The following is a 14,676-nucleotide window of genomic DNA, read 5'->3' as shown; positions in this document are numbered from 1 at the left end:
TCACCTTCCAGGTTCCTATTTCGTTCACTGTATCCTAGGGAATTAAACAAATATGATTTTTAGACCTGTTTGTAGAGTAAATAGACCTGAGTAAAGGTCTGAAGACCTTTGTTGTGGAGGACTGCTCTGGATCTTTAGGGTGGGTTTGTGACAGCTGGTGAAGGCCTTTAGAGGTGGGGAATGTTGCCCTCTGGATTTCAACTTGTGAACCAGAGGGTTGAGATTTTTAATAAATCCAAACATCTGTCAAGTGAGTCATTTCCATACTTGATATAAACTCTATTTTTTTGTTGTTGTTTAGTCGCTAAGTCGTGTCTGACTCTTAGAGACCCATGGACTGTAACCCTCGGGGCTCCTCTGTCAGTTGGATTCTCCAGGCAAGAATACTGGAGTGGGTTGCCATTTCCTTCTCCAGGGGAGCTTCCAACCCAGGGATTGAACCAGAGTCTCTTCCATCGGCAGGCGGATTCTTTACCGCTGAGCCACCAGGAAAGGTGCATAAACTCTATACACATCTCCTTTTTACCTTTAGAGGGTGTGTGGAAGAAGTTACCTGCTTGCTGCTTAAAACAGTGTTTTGAAATCAAAGCAAAGACACATGAGCTTTGTGAAGACATTACAAACTTTTTTCTATTTTAATTTTTTATTAGATGAAGAGTGCCAACCTTCTGATTTTTTTTTTTAATCTAGTACACTTTATTTGGAGCAAGTCTACTTAACAATTTATGCCCTGGGATTAAGCTATGAGATTAGACATTATAGACTGATTTTTGAAAAGTACCATTTTAGTATATTATCATTGTAGTTGTTGAGTGTTTAAAATACATTTTATACATTTGTTTATATTTCCCCCAGAAGCCCATGATTGGATCTATTGTGTTTTGAGACTTCAGATCATTGGGAAAAGTTTTGATTTTCAGAGATTAGGGAACTGTTTTGACTCCACTGTAAGGTGTTTATTTGACTTGCTGTCTGTCCAAATAGAGACCAGTGATAAATGGATCCATTTCAGAGGGATATACTTTGGGTTATTCTTTAGGAGTAAGAATAGTTTGCAATGAATCTCCATCATTTCTGTCTTCACTGTGACTATCGCATCTCGTATGTAGACGATACTTTATAACCTCAAAATATAAATCATCTCAGTTGATTGTAACACCAAACAGTAGGAGTGATTACCCACTCTCCAAAGAGGAAGAGCCCAGAGGTTGTCTCCTGATTCTTGGTATAGGCGGCTTCTGACCGCTCAGGGTAGCAGAGAGTGTCTGCTTCTGAGATGACTGGTTTTCTGCAGTCTAACGATCCTGGCCGGCCTGTGTTGGCTCAACAGTTTTATCTGTATTTGCTTCTTAATTGTCAGCTATGACAAAGAATCCTCACTGTTAAGTCTTCATCCTATAAATTAATAATTCCAAATGAGAAAGAGTGAATCTCACACATACGTTTTAGAAGAATGTCAGTGAGCTTCTCAGAATCTCTCCTTCTAACCTTGACTTTGAGAAGGACAGATCTTCTGGTAATTGGCTGGCACGTATTCGAGTTTACTTTTTATGATCAATCATAGAAATATGGCTTAGAAAAAGGAAAATGGCATTTTAAATCATACCTATTTGTTTGTAAGGCTTGGAGTTGGTTTAATATTTCAATGTAATTCATCATTTTGAAGTGAGCCATTTTTCTCAATGACTGTGGTATGTGGCTTCTTCTATGATTAATATGCCATATATCATATTAAAATTGTCAAAGACTTCAGTTTTCTGTGATGAAGAGCAAACACTGAAATATTCTTTAGAAAAGCCTTTCCATACCCAGACTATTGTCAAAAGGTCTTATGTTTAGATAACAATGTAATGTGGTCATTTGACCCTAAGAATGGTGGGAAAAGCAAAATATCACAGAAATTGCCTTTCTTATTGCCTCTATTGCTCCCATTTTCTGTTTGCTTTTTTATTTTTTTATTTTTTATTTTTTCATTTATTTTTATTAGTTGGAGGCTAATTACTTTACAATATTGTAGTGGGTTTTGTCATACATTGACATGAATCAGCCATGGATTTACATGTATTCCCCATCCCGATCTCCCCCTCCCACCTCCCTCTCTACCCAATCTCTCTGAGTCTTCCCAGTGCACCAGGCCCAAGCACTTGTCTCATGCATCCAACCTGGGCTGGTGATCTGTTTCACTATAGATAATATACATGTTTCGATGCTGTTCTCTCAAAACATCCCACCCTCACCTTCTCCCACAGAGTCCAAAAGTCTGTTCTGTACATCTGTGTCTCTTTTTCTGTTTTGCATATAGGGTTATCATTACCATCTTTCTAAATCCCATATATATGTGTTAGTATGCTGTAATGTTCTTTATCTTTCTGGCTTACTTCACTCTGTATAATGGGCTCCAGTTTCATCCATCTCATTAGAACTGATTCAAAGGAATTCTTTTTAATGGCTGAGTAATATGCCATGGTGTATATGTACCACAGCTTCCTTATCCATTCGTCTGCTAATGGGCATCTACGTTGCTTCCATGTCCTGGCTATTATAAACAGTGCTGCGATGAACATTGGGGTGCATGTGTCTCTTTCAGATTGTTTGCTTTTTTAAAAAAGAAGTCTCAGTAGTGTCAGCTGCCTTCAATCTTTATTGAAAGTAGATATATTAAAAAATAAGGAAGAGAGATTCATGCATTTAACAAATACCCGTGTATGCATGCCTGCTCAGTTGTTCAGTCATGTCTGACTCTCTGTGAGCTCATGGACTGTAACCCACCAGGCTCCTCTGCCCATGGAACTTTCCAGGCAAGAATACTGGAGTGGGTTGCCATCTCCTACTCCAGGGGATCTCCCTGAACGAGGGGTCAAACCAGTGTCTCCTGCATCTCCCGCAGTGGCAGGTGGATTCTTTAACCACTGAGCCACCTGGGAAGCAATAAATAAGAGATTCATGCATTTAACAAATAACCACCTGCCTCAAATATGGATGTAGCCTTGAAAACTAGGGTTTGGATACAAAGTCATAAAGAATTAAAGCTACCATCCATTAGCTTTGATATTCATGCCCATATTAGTTTTAATTAGTGGACATCTGCCTCTTTTAAGCTTTATTTTCCCTCCAGCTTCTCCCCCACAATTTTTACCTTTATATCTTTATAGGTTACTACTAGAGTTCACGCTGTCTCTGGTTTAGTTTTTGCCTCTAAGCTAGGAAACTCTGAGTTTGACCTTCAACATTAAAAAAAAATATTCACGCAGTGGATAAAAACTGGCATAAGTTAAATCACTTCACTCCCTTAGACCTTAATTAAGGAAATTGCAGAAGTGTTTATTTAATTACATTTAAATACCTAATTGAAGATCAGAAGTCCACTAGCTTCTAGGTACACGAGTTTCTGATGAAAGTTTCTCCATTTCAATGTTATGAACTGAATCATTGACGCTCACATGCTTGATATGGTCCTTTTTTGTTTCAATAGTTAATAGGCTGAGCCTAAGACCATAGAGCCTCCTGGGATCACTAGCTCAATATTTATTCTTTCAGAAATTAATACTATAGAGGTAAAGAAAGAAGACCATATATCAATAGTTTTTTATTTTAATTTTAAATATGCTCTTTTCTTTTCTAGATATATTAGTGAGCACCAGAAAAAAAGGGTTCCCTGTTCTAAAAAAATTAAAAAAAAAAAAAAAAACCAGGGAAGAAAGGAAGGAGGAGGAAGGGAGAAAAGAAGGAAGTCTCAGTCAATGAGAAGCACTGGTGGGAGTTTGGAGCATCAGGGGAAGGGTGGAGTCAGGGTACTTCTCTGTGTGTGTCTCAGACTGTGTCCTGAGCTGCATAGCTCTGGGGTCTCTACCTGGCAGGCCATCTATGTTCCCAGCTTCCTCCAGGTGGCCCCTCGGGGTAGACCTTCACCATCACCCCTGTCAACATCTACTTTGGTTTGGCTGTGCTTCCATCAACTTTGCAACCAATTTCTTTTTCTAAATCCTCTTATGTAAATAAATGATCTCCATTTAGGCCGGACCTGACTGATACACTTCATAATACCTTTCTTGGAAGGCAGCTACATGGGTGGCATCCACCCTCTCCAAGGGCAGAAAATGGGCTTTCACTTCCTTTTTCACTTTTTCACTTCCTTTTTCAGACCAAAACTCTTTATTAAACATGGTGTTTAGTAAGTCCAATGCTCCCGTTTATGACCAGAAATTAAATTATAAACTCAGAGTGCCAAAGAGTGAAGAGACAGCACTTAGTTTAATCCCATCCCACCACCCCCCTCTCCAAATACCTACCTCTACTCTGCCCATAATTACGTGGGGTTTGTGGTAACTGGTTTATCTCACCAGCAAATCTGACAGACCCAGGTTTTCCTTTTTTTACCCCCAAGAATTTCCCACTGAAAATGCAGAAAAGGTTTTGGTGAGGTCTCCCAGTCATCGAGTGATAATATCAAATTGCAGGGCTTCCGCACAATGTGAATAGAATCAGACAATAATCACCAAGCACCTACCATGGGCCAGGCCACGTGCCAGGTGCCCAGGGGACACCAAGCTTGGTTCCTGCTCTCTAAGAGCTGAAGGTCTAGTAGAGAGCTTGGGTCTAGAAGGAGGGTGGCAAGTGCCCTGGGAAGGGACACCACCGATGCTTGAAGGAGAGGGTCTGACCTTGGTCTTTGCCTCTGGAAATCTCATTGGAGAATCTGGGGGACTTCTTCAGCAAAGTGGCAGCAAGTTGGGCCTTAAAGGATGGGAGATAAAGCTGTGAGAAGTATACAGAAAGGTTACCTGGGTCTGATCAGGAAGGGCAACCATGGGGAGTTGGGGAGCACAGAAAATGGTCCAATAGGACTAAGCAGGAATCTGAGTGACAGTGGGACACTGTGAGGCTGGATTCTTGGGCTGGTTCTCTTTCATGTATTCTGGCCAAATGCTCAGTCTAGTTCACTCTCTCTCTCTCTAGGTATCCCAGTCTGGTGGAGCTGTTCTCAAGGACGAGAAGACCCTGTTACTGCCTCTGTGACTCACATCCCCATCCCTCTCTGCCTGCAGCCCATGATCACTCCCTCTCTCCAATTGCTCCCCTTCACCCCCACTTTGGGGGTTTTACTTTCCATCCCTTTGGTAGCCCTGCTGTCGGCTCATTTGCTAAGTGATGTATACATTCCAGCTTGGATCCAAGACAGTGTGGGATGAAAACCAAACGCAAATCCAAGTAGGAAGAAAGGCCAGAATAAACACAAACTTTAAGACCTCAAACGCACAGCTCCCAAGGCTGAGCCTGGGTCTGAGCCATCCCCCAGGGCTCTGCGGCTCAGCCCAAAGCAGCCCCCATGGCTGCCTTGCGAGGACTTGCAGGGAGCTGAAGGGAAGAACTCTAGGCGTTCCTTCTTCATCTTTTAAAGACTGATGTGCTCTCAGGGCTTCCAAAGGCAGCCTCCACTGGGTCAGCATTCCCTCTGCCAGTGTAGTGGCCTGTCCCCCTCCCTTCTCTGTCCCCTTGGCCAAGATCCCCCACATCACCATAGCCCTCATGGTCCCTGGCAGCTCTGTTCCTATACTCTTGGATCAGAGGCTCACCTTCTGAAGAATCTTCAGACCTGTACCTCCCACCTCCAATGGCACGTGTCTTTGGCTTGTACCAGCTCAGCCACGCAGGAGAGCCCTTGAGCTGTCAGTGTGAACTCACTCCAGACTTTCTTTTTTTTTTTTTTCCCCATTTATTTTTATTAGTTGGAGGCTAATTACTTTACAATATTGTAGTGGGTTTTGTCATACATTGACATGAATCAGCCATGGATTTACATGTATTCCCCATCCCGATCCCCCACCTCCCTCTCTACCCGATCCCTCTGGGTCTTCCCAGTGCACCAGTCCCGAGCACTTGTCTCATGCATCCAACCTGGGCTGGTGATCTGTTTCACTATAGATAATATACATGTTTCGATGCTGTTCTCTCGAAACATCTCACCCTCACCTTCTCCCATAGAGTCCAAAAGTCTGTTCTGTACATCTGTGTCTCTTTTTCTGTCTTGCATATAGGGTTATCATTACCATCTTTCTAAATCCCATATATATGTGTTAGTATGCTGTAATGTTCTTTATCTTTCTGGCTTACTTCACTCTGTATAATGGGCTCCAGTTTCATCCATCTCATTAGAACTGATTCAAAGGAATTCTTTTTAATGGCTGAGTAATATGCCATGGTGTATATGTACCACAGCTTCCTTATCCATTCGTCTGCTGATGGGCATCTAGGTTGCTTCCATGTCCTGGCTATTATAAACAGTGCTGTGATGAACACTGGGGTGCACGTGTCCCTTTCAGATCTGGTTTCCTCAGTGTGTATGCCCAGAAGTGGGATTGCTGGGTCATATGGCAGTTCTATTTCCAGTATTTTAAGAAATCTCCACACTGTTCTCCATAGCGGCTGTACTAGTTTTCATTCCCACCAACAGTGTAAGACGGTTCCCTTTTCTCCACACCCTCTCCAGCATTTATTGCTTGTAGACTTTTGGATAGCAGCCATCCTGACTGGCGTGTAATGGTACCTCATTGTGGTTTTGATTTGCATTTCTCTGATAAAGTTACTCCAGACTTTCTTCCTGGGGACAGAACTTTGGACCCATAGCCCAAGGGACTGTGTTTACAATAACTGCTTCCTCTCATGTTTCAAGGAGTCAGCAGCCTGGGCTTGAATCCTTGCGCTGTCCTCAAGACAGTCTGTAACCCTGGACAAGGCACTGTACCCCCTTGGGCCATCATATCTTCAGCCATTCAACAAATATTCATGTCACAGCCACTGCTCTGCAGAGACAGGGTGGAGCATGCATGGGGGATCAGATGTCTTAGAAGTCAAGTCTTGTCATGGGAGATGCTCAATAAGTGAGTTTTCAAAATCTGGGGCCGGGGAACCTTGGGAGAACAATTTAGTTGAAATATCTAATTGAAATATGAATGCTCTTTGACCCAGCAATTTTCTGCTGATGTATATACCCTAAAGAAATTCACATTTACACAAGGAGAAAGAATGAACAGAAAAGAATTTAAATGCTGGCTCACAAGAGATTCAGTTCATGGTCTGGTTCAATTCCTGGGTGGGGAAGATCCCCTGGAGATGGGAGAGGCTACCCACTCCAGTATTCTTGGGCTTCCCTTGTGGCTTAGCTGGTAAAGAATCCGCCTGCAATGCGGGAGACCTGGATTCAAGTCCTCGGTTGGGAAGATATCTGGAGAAGGGAAAGGCAACCCACTCCAGTATTCTGGCCTGGAGAATTCCACAGTCCGTGGGGTCGCAAAGAGTCGGACACGACTGAACAACTTTTACTTTCACAAGATTGAAAATTGTGGGATGTAGTCCTGAATGATTTTGTCATGGATTTCATTGAACCCTGGACCTGTATCCAAACTTATCATTATGAGGAACAGATACACCTCTACTTATTTAAGCCACTGTGGTTGGTTTTGTTTGTTTGTTCATTACACATAACAAACGTAACAGGGGCTGGGGAACATCCCCTGGAGGAGGGAGAGGCTCCCCACCCCAGGATTCTTGGGCTTCCCTGGTGGCTCAGATGGTAAAGAATCCACCCACAATGCGGGAGACCTGGGTTCGATACTTGGGTTGGGAAGATTCCCTGGAGGAGAGCATGGCAATCTGCTCCAATATTCTTGCCTGGAGAATCCCCACGGACAGAGGCGCCTGACAGACACAGTCCATTGGGGTTGCAAAGAATCAGACACAACTAAGTGACTAAGCACAGCACAGTGCATTTAAATAATTTAAAACTAATTACTTTTGGGAAGAAGGGCTTTGATCAATGCTTGATTAAAACTCAAGTTGAATAAATAAAACTCCCTTAAAGCATCTGTCTCATTTACCAGAATCATTTATTATAATCTCTTAAACATTTTAAGCTCCTTCTATAGACTTAATCATAGTTGATTTTCTGTTTTAGCACTTCATGTAATTGACCTGGCAAGTTTATTACTAATTAAGCCAAAATGTTCTCATACACTTAAACAGCTCTTCTAAACCTGATAAGTTAAATTGATAAATATAATGAATCTATTTTAATACTGTTAATGAGCTACACTGTAAACTTTCTTAGACCTTTCAACATAAAATTATAAGCCTAAATCAATTTCACATTTTAAATTGGAATCATAAGTTTAAAAAAAATGTAATTGCTTAATAAGAAACATAAGCAAGTTTGGGAATATCAGTATTATGGGACTGATTTATTTCATCATCTCCGTATTGATTCTAAACATTATCAGACTTGGGAAGTCACTTATTCAACAAAGGAACAGATTTTTGACCTCAAGGGAGTCAAAGTTACTTCATCAAGGACTCATGACCACAATATGGTGGAATCTCAGATAATTCAAGGGTGCTGAGGAGCCAAAATCAGAAGGAGAGCCAGGCCCCTGACCCTTTCTGTGGTTACCATGACAACAGGGGACACCTTCAGAGGGGTTTGATTTTAGAAGCTTCATTCCAGTTACCTCTTAGTTATTATTCTTTATTCTTAGAGTAGAAAAAAGTTGTCAACTCCACCTCCACCCGAGTTAGCTGACTTCCTCTATTACATCATTGGCTTCTATGCAGACACTGCTGAGATATTTCCAGATTGCTCTAAGGACATTTTAATGGTCTTGAATTGAATCCTGAACTTTTGGTTCTGCACCATGATTCTAAACTCATAAGAATAACATGAACCATTCCTCTTCCTTGTGACTTTTCAGGAATTCCCCACATGGGATTATAGCATCTCACTTTTCATCAGAACTACCAGTTAACCCACAGGGTGTCTGACCGGGGGCACTGTTATCCCTGCAGACTGTGCATCCTGGGTGTTATCTGAGTCACCTGAAGGGGGCGCTGATCAGGTCCACCCTCAGATGCATCAGTCCTTCAGTCCACTCCAGCCCAGGGGGTCTGATCTCCTTACCATCCCCACCTCCTGTTCTCTTCATTCATTTATCTCTAAAAGTTAGAGAAGTTCCTCCTTTTTTGAATGTCTGGCCTTTTGTGTGTGTGTCTGTGTGTGTGTGTGTGTGTGTGTGTCTGAAAGTGAGGCCACCACAGCAGAGCTGGGGCCACATTTGTTTTAGACTTATCATTATTTATTGATCCGTGTGGTTTGAAACATTACAATTGTTCCCATTTCATGAAATTCATACTTTGGCCACCTAATGGGAAGAGCTGACTCATTGGGAAAGACCCTGATGCTGGGAAAGATTGGGGGCAGGAGAAGGCGGCAACAGAGGATGAGATGGTTGGATGGTATCACCGACTCAATGGACATGAGTTTGAGCAAACTCCGGGAGACAGTGAAGGACAGGGAAGGCTGGTGTGCTGGAATCCATGGGGTTGCAAAGAGTTGGACACAACTTAGTGACTGAACAGCAACAACATGAAATTCTAAGGTGAGCACTCTGTTGATATCTGGCAAAATAACAGTTATATTCCTCATATCCCTCTAGCAAAATATTCATTGATAAATGTTTTCTTTAGGGTTATAGATACTCTTAAAAATGTTTACAAAAAATTGTTTTATTTTATTATGCTAGTTCAAATACTCTTTAAAACACCAACAGTTAGAGAAATTAACTGGCGGATCATCTTTATAAGGTGAATACTCACTTGTAATTTGTACATTTGGCTTAAAATGGAGTACAACCTGGCTTGGTTTGGACATGTAGAGTAACTCGTTTTTCCCCCAATTTCACTAACCAGAGAAGTCCTTCTTCCTTCATAGGGATGAGCAAGTGACATGAAAATAGGGACCTTCCCTCAGTACTTCTGAGATGTGCTTAGTCACTCCGTCGTGTCTGACTCTTTGTGACCACGTGGACAGCAGCCCACTAGGCTCCTCTGTCCACGGGGATTCTCCTGGCAAGAATACTGGACTGGGTTGCCATGTGCTCCTCCAGGGGATCTTCCCAATCCAGGGATCGAACCCAGATCTCCCGCATTGCAAGCGGATTCTTTACTGTCTGAGCCACCAGTGTAGCCCACTTCTGAGACAGAAGTTTCCATTTTGTGGGCAGAGGGAGGAATGTTTAGGAAGAAGGGAATTTGAGTTTCCTTCTCAATACATTTATATTAATTTTCTTTGCCTAAATTTATGCTGTATTTAAAAGCTGCGTCAGACAAGTATCAACCGATTTTAATGTTTACTTTTCAGAAGAGAACCTTTATGCCTTGCACCATCCTAATTCTAAATTTGTCCATTTCTTCAGCCTTCCTTTCTCTCTCCACACGTTTGTTTTGTATCCAATTTTATTTCTGAAGTCCTAAGTTACTTGTTTGAGAAGAAAAGACTTCTAATGCTCGCGTAGCCCCATCTCAGTTCCCTCTCCTTCTGGACACAGGGTGGTGACCTTTCCTGGCTTTCTGACGGGGCCACATGACTTAGTTCCAACCAGTGGGCTGTGGGGGTAAGGAAATCACTCCTGGGCCAAGGTATGCAATCTCTAGGGTGAGCGCTTCCAATTTTCTCTTCCTCCACTGTAATTTTTAATTAAAAATGTTAAAAATGCATGTAAAGAGTAATTACCCAACTGCATATCGAATTGATAACATTAACTACAACAGAGGGGCAAAAAAGCATTTCAGGTTCCCAGTGGTGACATCTGCTGGGAAGCTCTCTGATTCGGTGTAGCTGACACCCTGGGCCACCTTCACCTGGTCTGCAGCTGCCACCTGAGCCCCAGCCAGGTCTCTCATCTGGGAGGAAGGGGTCCTTCACCCACCCTTCTAATCTTTGCCCACTTGGAACCCAAAGTAGGGCTGCCTGAAGACAACAGTGATGTCAACCATCACCTTCACATCAAGACACTATCACTTTTAAATGCTGTGTACCAGAGACTATGCCAGACCCCACAAGGTAACGTATGACTCACCCCATTTTACACATCAGATACGAGCCTTGATTAAGCAATTAATCAAAACCAAGGACTTTTCCCTTTAGATGCCTGGCAGAGCAGGGAAATAATAAACCCAGGCTGAGTAACTCTTGTGCTCAACCATTGGACCCGTTGCCACCATGGACTCTTGGACGTGACCTTGATGGTGATATTGACATATGAGGCTGCAGCATCTCCTCCTCTCTCCCCAACTGACTAAGAAAGGTCTCCCCTCGCCTGTCATTGTTATGCCTTTATTACCAGGATCAGAATAATGTATGGGGGAGAGGGAGCAGCGAGGACAGAAGAAACAAGAAAGGCCAGTTGGATTTATAATGGTGAAAGTGAGAGAGAAAAAATAGTCACAGCCAACAGATAAGAGCAAGGAATACAAGTCTGCATAGGGTGAATCTGTGACAAAATGTTGAGATGATTAACAAATGTGTTAATTGCTCAGTCATGTCCTACTCTTTCGACCCTATAAACTATAGCCTTCCAGGCTCCTCTGTCCATGGGATTCTCCAGACAAGATTACTGGAGTGGGTTGCCATTCCCTTCTCCAGGGGAATCTTCTCAATCAGGGATCGAACCTGGGTCTCTCACATTGCAAGCAGATTCTTTAACAAATAGGGACAATATATACCTTGGGAGCAGCTGTCTACACCGCATTTAGATTTGCTTCTTTTCTCTGACACTGATTGTCATTGTGGTATCTTACTATGTGTCTTCATTGTCTCTTCCCTGAAAAAAGTTTTCCAAGGATGCTTTTCCCTACTATTAAATAGATCTCTATTGAACGAATTTATGGTTACCGGGGTAGCGGGGGAGGATGTGGGGAAAAGAAAGGGAGTTTGGGATCGACATGTACACACTGCTATATCTAAAACAGATAACCAGCCGGGTCCTACATATAGCACAGGAAACTCTGCTCAAAGTTATGTGGCAGCTGGATGAGTAGGGAGATTGGGAGAGAATGGATACATGTGTGTCTATGGCTAAGTCCCTTTGCTATGCACTTCAAACTATCACAACATTGTTAAGTGGCTACATGTCAATACAAAATTAAAAATTAAACAAACAAAGAAAAATAGACCTCTGTTTATAGATCTTACTATTAAAGAGATTCCAAAGTCCCATCCAGAGGCTCCCAGAACCCATCAGATATAGTCAAATCAACCTCCATCCTCAAAACAGGCTCAAGCTGAGACAGCAGACAGCGTTCTTTCACGTTTTAAGATGATTTAATGAATTAAGGACAAGACTCTTGAAGGGTGTCATTTTATGGTTTTAATTTTCATGGTCAAATGTGCATAGCACATAGTATTAATCAGAGCAATACTAACATTCATAATAATATCAAGTTCAGTTCAGTTCAGTCACTCAGTCGTGTCCAACTCTTTGCAACCCCATGGACTGCAGCATGCCAGGCTTCCCTGTCCATCACCAACTCCCGGAGTTTACTCAAACTCATGTCCTTTGAGTCAGTGATGCCATCCAACCATCTCATCTTCTGTTGTCCCTTTCTCCTGCTGCCTTCAATCTTTCCCAGCATCAGGGTCTTTTCAAATGAGTCAGCTCTTTGCATTGGATGGCCAATATATTGGAGTTTCAGCTTCAACATCAATCCTTCCAATGAACACTCAGGACTAATCTCCTTTAGGATGGACTGTTCGGATCTCCTTGCAGTCCAAGGAACTCTCAAGAGTCTTCTCCAACACCACAGTTCAAAAGCATCAATTCTTCTGCACTCAGCTTTCTTTATAGTCCAACTCTCACATCCATACATGACTACTGGAAAAACCACAGCCTTGACTAGACGACCTTTGTTGGCAAAGTAATATCTCTGCTTTTTAATATGCTGTTTAGGTTAGTCATAACTAAATAATACCAAGAAAGAAAGTGAAGTCGCTCAGTTGTGCCCGACTCTTTGAGACCCAATGGACAGTAGCCTGCACCAGGCTCCTCCGTCCGTGGGATTTTCTAGTCAAGAGTACTGGAGTGGGTTGCCATTTCCTCCTCCAGGGAATCTTCCTGACCCAGGAATATAACCCAGGTCTCCCGCATTGTAGACAGATGCTTTACTGTCTGAGCCACCAGGGAAGTAATATCAAGAGCCCTCAGTAAAAGCTAGCACCAGGTGTCACATACCCTATGCCAGGAACTATAATGTAAATCATCACACTCGATCAAAATAGTCCTAGGTAAGCACTACACTTCTCCTCATTTCACAGATGAAGAAAATAAGGCTGAGAAAGATCCATTTCCCCATGGCCACCCAGCTGGGGAGAAGTCAAAGGGGAACTTGAATCCAGGCCTGTCTATGCTGGGCTATCCAGATGAAGAATTACGAATAATCCTATCCCCCAAAGAGAAAGCTAGGGGAGCAGTTCCCAGAGCTGCACCTTGGCAACTCAATTCAGCATCCATGACACATCAGGGCTGTGTTTCTGGACGGCGTGGTTAGAAGGCAACCAGATCAGCTCTTTGCTCAGGAACTCTAACTCATGTGACTGGACTTCCCCTTTCCTCTCAAGGGACTTTGCACTTGAACAACTGTACCCAGACCCCCACCACTGGAGTGGATTCCTTTCCACCCCACATCCGGGAGGCAAGTTTCCCCTGTACCCTCACCTCTTCAGCAGGGTGCATTGAAACCAGCAAAGAACCCCCTGGGTTCAAACAGCTTCAAAACAGAACAAACACAAGCTCATAAATACAACTTCAGTTTCTTTGCATTGTGATACCAAAGTGTTTATTGTTCTCCCATTGGAACTCAAGAGTATCTCTGCCCTTTTAAAAACAACTGGAAGTACTGTGATTAGGTCTAATAAAGCCGCAATGCAGTTAAAACAATGTTCGTTTACAGTGAAGAGTTCAGGACAAACACCTATCACAGTACTAATAATTGTTTGAAAAAGAATAGAAACAAAATATAGGAAGGGATGCATTTAGTAAAATGTGTAGACTTGGGGAAAAGAACGTCTAGAGAAAAAAAAGATTTAGATGGAAGATTTTGGACCTTCTAAAAGAGACATCTGGCTACTTCAAAGGATTTCAAAGGTCAAAAGCACAGGTTCTTATAATACCTAATTCTGTGTGTGTGTGTGTGTGTGTGTGTGTGTGTGTATATATATACTTTTTTTTTTTAAGTTTTCTTTCTTTCTTTCTCTTGGCCAAGCCACAAAGCTTGTAGGATCTTAGTTTCCCGACCAGGGATTGAACCCACACCCTCGGCAGTGAAAGCATGGACTGCCAGGGAGCCCCTCTATATTTTAAAGGGGGAAAAAGTCTTCCTTTTCTCTGATACAGATTTGTCGCCAGCCCTGACTCTTATCAGTGACACCAGTGATGATCCTATCAATGCACTGTGTGACTCACATAAGAAGTGACGTAGGCAGGAGAAGTCTGAGTACAGTTGCTTGATGAGCAATTATCTGAGCTACTCCTGTGCCAATGTGAGCCGCACCCCTTGAAGGGAGACAGAAGTGACGGGTGAAGGGCTGGAGCTGGCAGTGACCCCCCACCCGCACCTTGTGGCCCCATGGGTTCCAAACAGTGTGACTGCCATCTGGAGAAAAAAGATAAGTGTGTTTCATAGAGGAGAGTGGAAAACACGAGGAACACTGTTAGTGTCTGGAAAACAGTGCTCTTTAAGAAAAAGAAAGCAAGTCCTGAGTTGTGTGTCTTGCCAATTGCCATGGTGTATTCCCACCGTCGGCAATTTCAAGCTACAAATGGTTTAATAACTGGCATGAAAAATTCATGAATA

Source organism: Dama dama, chromosome 26 (assembly GCF_033118175.1).
Source record: "Dama dama isolate Ldn47 chromosome 26, ASM3311817v1, whole genome shotgun sequence".
In the NCBI taxonomy this organism is placed as follows: domain Eukaryota; kingdom Metazoa; phylum Chordata; class Mammalia; order Artiodactyla; family Cervidae; genus Dama; species Dama dama.
This window is presented reverse-complemented; position numbering follows the sequence as displayed.